Consider the following 6362-nt stretch of genomic DNA (forward strand, 5'->3'; position numbering starts at 1 on the left):
ATAAGGTCTTTCGATTGGTGTTTAAGTTTTAGGATATCTCCTTTAGTTTCCGAGATATTGACTACAACTTTTTCGATAATTTAGTAAAAATTTAGTTAGTGATGCAGTCATATTAAACTAATCAATATCTTAAAAATGCCGTTCTCCATTTTTGGATATCTCTTTAGTTTCCGAGATGTTGAGTAAAAATTTCAATCGCGATTTCCCACAACCTGCCGAAATTAACATACGACAATATTTTACCCAGGCGACGATATGTATCTAATATCAGCTGATTTAAAGCTTTTTTCTTTTATTTTCTTGGGTCAAACATTTTCTCCAACAATTCACGTTCACTAGTTGCAGTTGCACGTTTCTCTGCTCTAGGGACACGAATTTCAATACGGTACGATACCATATCGATATTTTGGCCATTCGATACCGATACTTTTTACTCGATAGTTTTCAAACGATATTTTTTGGAATCGAGTACCACAACCCTTGTATCGTATCGAATCGCAAAGTTAATTTGATTAATAATATATTGTACTTTATATTAAAAATAATTGCCTTTTGAGTCAAACCACGCCAACTGTGTCAATGAATTTTCATTGATTTTCTGAAAAGTGAAGACAATTGTGGGAATCTGTAGATAATTATAGAACAAAAATACACTTTGGACGGTTTTTCGAAATTGCACTTCGTTTTTGTTTTTTTGGTACTATAAAAATATTGCAATTTTTGAGAGAAAAATTCGTAACTCGCGACCCATTTGATGAAATTTGATGAAATTTTTTTTGAGAGTTGCTGAAGCTTTTCCCTTTACAATAGAAAGATTTGCAGAATAAAATTTGCAAAACAATTAATTCTTTAATAACAATAATTTAAACAATTGCAATTATTTCTATATTCTAGGCGCGCGATTACAGTGAAATTTTGGCATAATATACTCTAAACTCTTGTTTTTAAGTTCCAAAAAGAAAAAATTGGTCTTTCCAATTTTGACAGTCGCTATCGATTTTTTTCTCACCTTTAAGCCTTGAGTAAATAGCTATTTTCATATAAGCTTGTGTGAGTGATAGCATTTTTATGTTAATTAATGAATAATTATACAAGTACGTACATTATTTAACGTATAACTTGAAACATCAATGTTTATTTACAACTTATGTTTATTTACAACTTGAGAAAAAAATCGATAGCGACTGTCAAAATTGGAAAGACCAATTTTTTCTTTTTGGAATTTAAAAACAAGAGTTTAGAGTATATTGTGCCAAAATTTCACTGCAATCGCGGGCCTAGAATATATAAATAATTGCAATTGTTTAAATTATTGTTATTAAAGAATTAATTGTTTTGCAAATTTTATTCTGCAAATCTTTCTATTGTAAAGGGAAAAGCTTCAGCAACTTTCAAAAAAAAATTCATCAAATTTCATCAAATGGGTCTAGAGTTACGAATTTTTCTCTCAAAAATTGCAATATTCTTATAATACCTAAAAAAACAAAAACGAAGTGCAATTTCGAAAAACCGTCCAGAGTGTATTTTTGTTCTATAATTATCTACAGATTCCCACAATTGTCTTCACTTTCCAGAAAATCAATGAAAATTCATTGACACAGTTGGCGTGGTTTGACTCTTTTATAAAATTCTTTTTAAAATGCTTGAGGGAAAGTACATATGGGCATATCCAATCTGGCGTGGCTTGACAAAATGTAAAAAAAAAATGAAAACGTTAATATTTGAAAACCCTGGGATTTGGTTAACACTATTTATAGTAATATTTGAAATATTTAAGGCTAATTTTCCAAGTTCCAAAATGTAAAAAGCTTTCCTGCTATTTTATCAGCGGAAGTATCTGACGTCACGTTGAATGGCATTACGCTACTAAAATCTCCACTGCAACTTTTTTAATAATATTGTTTTTAAACTAATTTTTAACACAAATAATATATGAGTTTTATGTTGAATATATTTGTTATTTTGACTTCAGCGCACTTCAGCGGTTCCATTTATTGCAAATTTATGTCGTACCCACCGCTGGAAACTTTTGAATTGATATGTAAGACAATATGGATATATTTTGGGCTTTACAAAGTATAATATTGAGATTTATTATTTTGAATTTGGTATCGATATTGGAAATATCAAATCTCGATAATAATGGGTACCGCATATTTTTACAGCGATGCTTTCAATGAGTACTTATCGATACTTTCGGTTCGATATCGTGTCCCTACTCTGCTCTGATTAAGGTTTTTACTTGGTACAATTGTACCAAATGTGGGCGCTTTTTCTCCGTTTGGGTCTTTTTTGTTTAGGGATTTTTTGAAGCGAGAACTTCCCGCTCGCATGATGCAATAATAGGTTCTTTCCTTACGCAACGCGAGATCCAGCGGGTGCCCAAAATATCCCAGAAATCATTCCCCTACTCAACAAAATGGGTAATAGAGAGCGAAAATTGGAACGTATTGGATCGTAAGTGTCTTCTTCTCCCAGCCCCAAACAGCCCGTACTTTTTCTCCGGGTAAAAATGGATAAAGTGTCAAAGTGCATATCAGCTGTTATGTGTTTACATGTCGCCTGCATTTACCTGGTGCTTTTAAGGAACAGTGAATGGCTTGTTGATGTATTTTCAATCTTTATATACTTAAAATCAAATTAGTGAAACAAAAATTCAATTTCCAAGAGTTTTCATTTAAGTGACACAAGCAACGCGAATCAGCTTCTTCTCAAGTTCTGGGCACGAAATGTGGTTTTTTGCGTTCCCGTACTTATGGATTATTTTCCATTTTTGAGAGAAAACTTTTCGCTTATTCTCTAATTACCGGATCCGGTCCGGATTGTTAGGGAAATAACCTAATACAAGGTGTTAGATGTTGGCAGCTTCTGCTTTTAATTCCGCCATATTGATTGCCTTAGGTAAAACAGTGTTACTTTGTTTTTTATTGTTTCTCGGTACACATTTTGTTTTCTTAAAAAAGTATTGTATCTTATCTTATTTCATTTCATTATGAATATACTATAAAAAAGCAAATTTTGTTTAGAAGAAAATATGCAATTTTATATTTTTCCCCCAAACGGGGATTAATTTCTTTCCGATTTTCTTCTTATTCCACTGAGCATCAAATTGAGGTGTCACAACGTCCAACACCTTGTTTTATTGCATCATGATCCGCTCGTTTGAAATATACAGCACTCGCTGCCCCACGTTTGCGAGAATGCTCTCCACATTGTGCTGTGGATGGATAAAATATTAAAATAAAATAAAATTGGACTGTCTAAAAGATTTGTCACATCAGAAGTGATAATTTGCGCATATTTCAGACTCGGTGCTCATGTAGACAGCTAACCATGGACAAGTAAGTATCAAAAATTATTTCGCAAGAATAAATAAAGGCTTTTATTTAGATTTGTTATAAGAAAAAGGAAATATCCGGCAAATGACTACGATAGAGTGAGATCTTCTACAGACGATGAAATCGACGAAATGTATGTAACATATATTTTGAAGTTGATTCCATAAACCACTTTAAAAACTTTTAGCAATGATGCTTTATGTAAAAAAGCGGATCCTAAGCGGATTCGCAGATTGCTAAAATTTTAAAATCTGGACGGACAAAGTCTGTGTAAATGGCGGATTTCTTGGGAAATAAAGCTTAAGAAAAAATTGTAAAACGATGCACAAATTTCAAGTCGCTGAAATTAATGTTGATTTTTTAGAATTTGTTTGTGGAGGGTGTTGTGCGTTTTCTTCCAATTCCTATGTTGAATTGCTCGGTGATTCCGAAAATCGAGATAATTTTTTTTCTATGGAAAACTTTTCGAGATATTTACAATTTACCGTTATTCAGCTTAAAAAAGAGTGGTTTCACTTAATAACGTATATCTTAGGAACCAATTGAATAATCATATTACGAGGTACGGAAAATGAAAACTACTAAAAGTCTCCATAAACCGTATATACATCACTTTTCGATAGCCCTGATAGTGTCTGAGAAATTAATTAATCATTTCTGACACCTCTTGCTTTCAATGCAAACACTCTACCTACTCAGGTGTACGTGACGTATGAGTAACACTCTTTTCTGCTCATATTTCATACAAAAAATCCTTGCGCATTTGCATTTGAGCAGTCATCTTCTTATTTATCCGTCGATTTTCTTCGTTGGTAGCTTCATGTCTCCAAAGGTACAGGCTTTAACACAAGTGCTAAACATTTACACAGAAACTCTTATTTTTTAAATTTTTTTTCTGTTAAAGTTTGAATTTTTTCCATTTCCAAAATCTGGAGCGATAAATTAATTTCTCAGAAACTATCAGGGCTATCTAAAATTGATGTATATAGAGTTTATGGAGAATTTTATTTGCTTTCATTTGCCTTATCACGTATTACAATTTTTCATTTGGTTCGTAAGATATACGTGATTAAGTGAACCGACTCTTTTTTATTACCTTCCTTTTATTAGCTCGAGATGTAACTATGTAATATTGATGCGCCTAAAAGATGCAGCGATTTCTATTCTCAAGTTACATACCTGATGACAGTACTAATGGCAATGAAATTAGGGAGGTTTTAATTTTTTTAAACTATAATTTTATTATTTCAGCTGAATAACGCTAAATTGCAAATATTTCGAAAACGTATACATAAAGAAAAAAAATCAATTTTTGGAATCAGCGAGCGGTTCTACATATAAATTGGATATATATATGTTTTTATAACATTAAACGTTAACAAAAATTGCAGTATTTTCAATTCGTGCAAGAAGAATATGTATATATATATATACATATTTTTTGGACGGCAAAATGGTAAATTTTATCTTATTTTGGGCCTTTTTACTTGGATTTTGTGGTACAGAGAATTTTGATGAAGAGGCAACCGTGGACAGAAGGCATATTTTCCATTGCTGTCAAAAATAACTTAACCAAAGCGTTGTAAATGTTTAAAATCAAGTAAATAGAATATTCCACCAAAACAAAGAAAATAAAGTTGCTTAAAGTCGACATCGATAGACTCCATGTTGCCGTTCGATTGTAGGAACACGCATTCCTACGTGTTCGTCTCGGCGAGGAGAAGGCTTATCTCTAGATAAGAACTTTTAATATTCTTATCTAGATATAAACCTCCAGTTAAAAAATTTTATTCAAAATTAATTGAAAAGGCCTTGTTTCTAAACAACATGTGGATGAGTTGCCACCTGTTTAAAAAATCAAATTCAAAGAGGTTATTCCAATCATCGATTTTGAGTGCATTAGCTTCAGTAGTTACTGAAGCATAGCAGTTTCGTGTTTCTGTAAATAACCGTTGTATGGGAAGTGGGCGTGGTTATTTCCCGATTTCAAAGATTTAAGACATATTGATTTGCTTGACCTTGGTTTGTCGGTCCAAACAGGAATCTTTATTTACGGTTGATGGATAGCTCGTTTCCAATGGATGGTGGCAAGAAAGTGGCTGACTTACGTGTAATGATTTTGCATTACCGGCTTATGGTGACTCAATTGCTGTCAAATGAATAGTCCAGATTTGATGCTCACAACTTCTTTATTCTACGCAACAACATGGCTGGGGATTTGCCGGAAGGAATGTGACGGCACCATTTGCCTCTATTAATTTCCACTGAGGGGTGAGTATCGACTCCCCGAATGTCGCCAGCTTTTAATACACGCTTTTAATCCACTTTAATTACTTGGTTGTAATTCCGTTCTTGCGAGGGCTGATGAGTGTGGTTCGCTCCGTGTTCAATTCCAAAAAGAAATATATTTCTCTAGTCTCGTGGTATGTGACCACCGATTCTTTTATCGTATGTCAGTGTGGGCGTTTTCATAGTGGCCATGTCAATTCGTGTCTATACCCATATGATGGTTCGTGTCTTGAATAACTATTGGTTACGTACATTCATCTGGCAATCCCCCCCATTTTGAAGTTTAGCTTTGACAGTTTTGTTATGTTTACATTTCTTATAATCGTTCTTATGTCTATTGAATGGGCAATAAAAAATAATAGATCATTATCACTTTCTCATCATCAGCGACACGTTAACAAAAAAAATGTGGAGCGTTTGGGAGGGTTATGAGAATGGTGGCTCGAATGCGATTCACGGGCTGTGGTTTGATCGACGTTAGACCTTACATCGAAATCGTTCTACATGATCTTCATCAACCCCATCCTGACTCGTTCAGTTCGCCTTTAAGCGCATATGTGTGTACAAATGTTCCGTCTTTCGTATTTAGTTTCAGTACGCATTACATAAGCTACGGTAGATGAATGGCGTTGGTAAATGATTTGGTTATGAATCTTTTCTTGTTTGCTTTGATCGATTTACTAGCAATGTACTGAGGATATAATATAACAAAACTATGGATATAACAAAACTAAA

The sequence above is a fragment of the Rhagoletis zephyria genome, unplaced genomic scaffold (assembly GCF_001687245.7).
Source record: "Rhagoletis zephyria isolate East Lansing unplaced genomic scaffold, Rhagoletis_zephyria_1.1 Rzeph_scaffold_00931, whole genome shotgun sequence".
NCBI lineage: Eukaryota > Metazoa > Arthropoda > Insecta > Diptera > Tephritidae > Rhagoletis > Rhagoletis zephyria.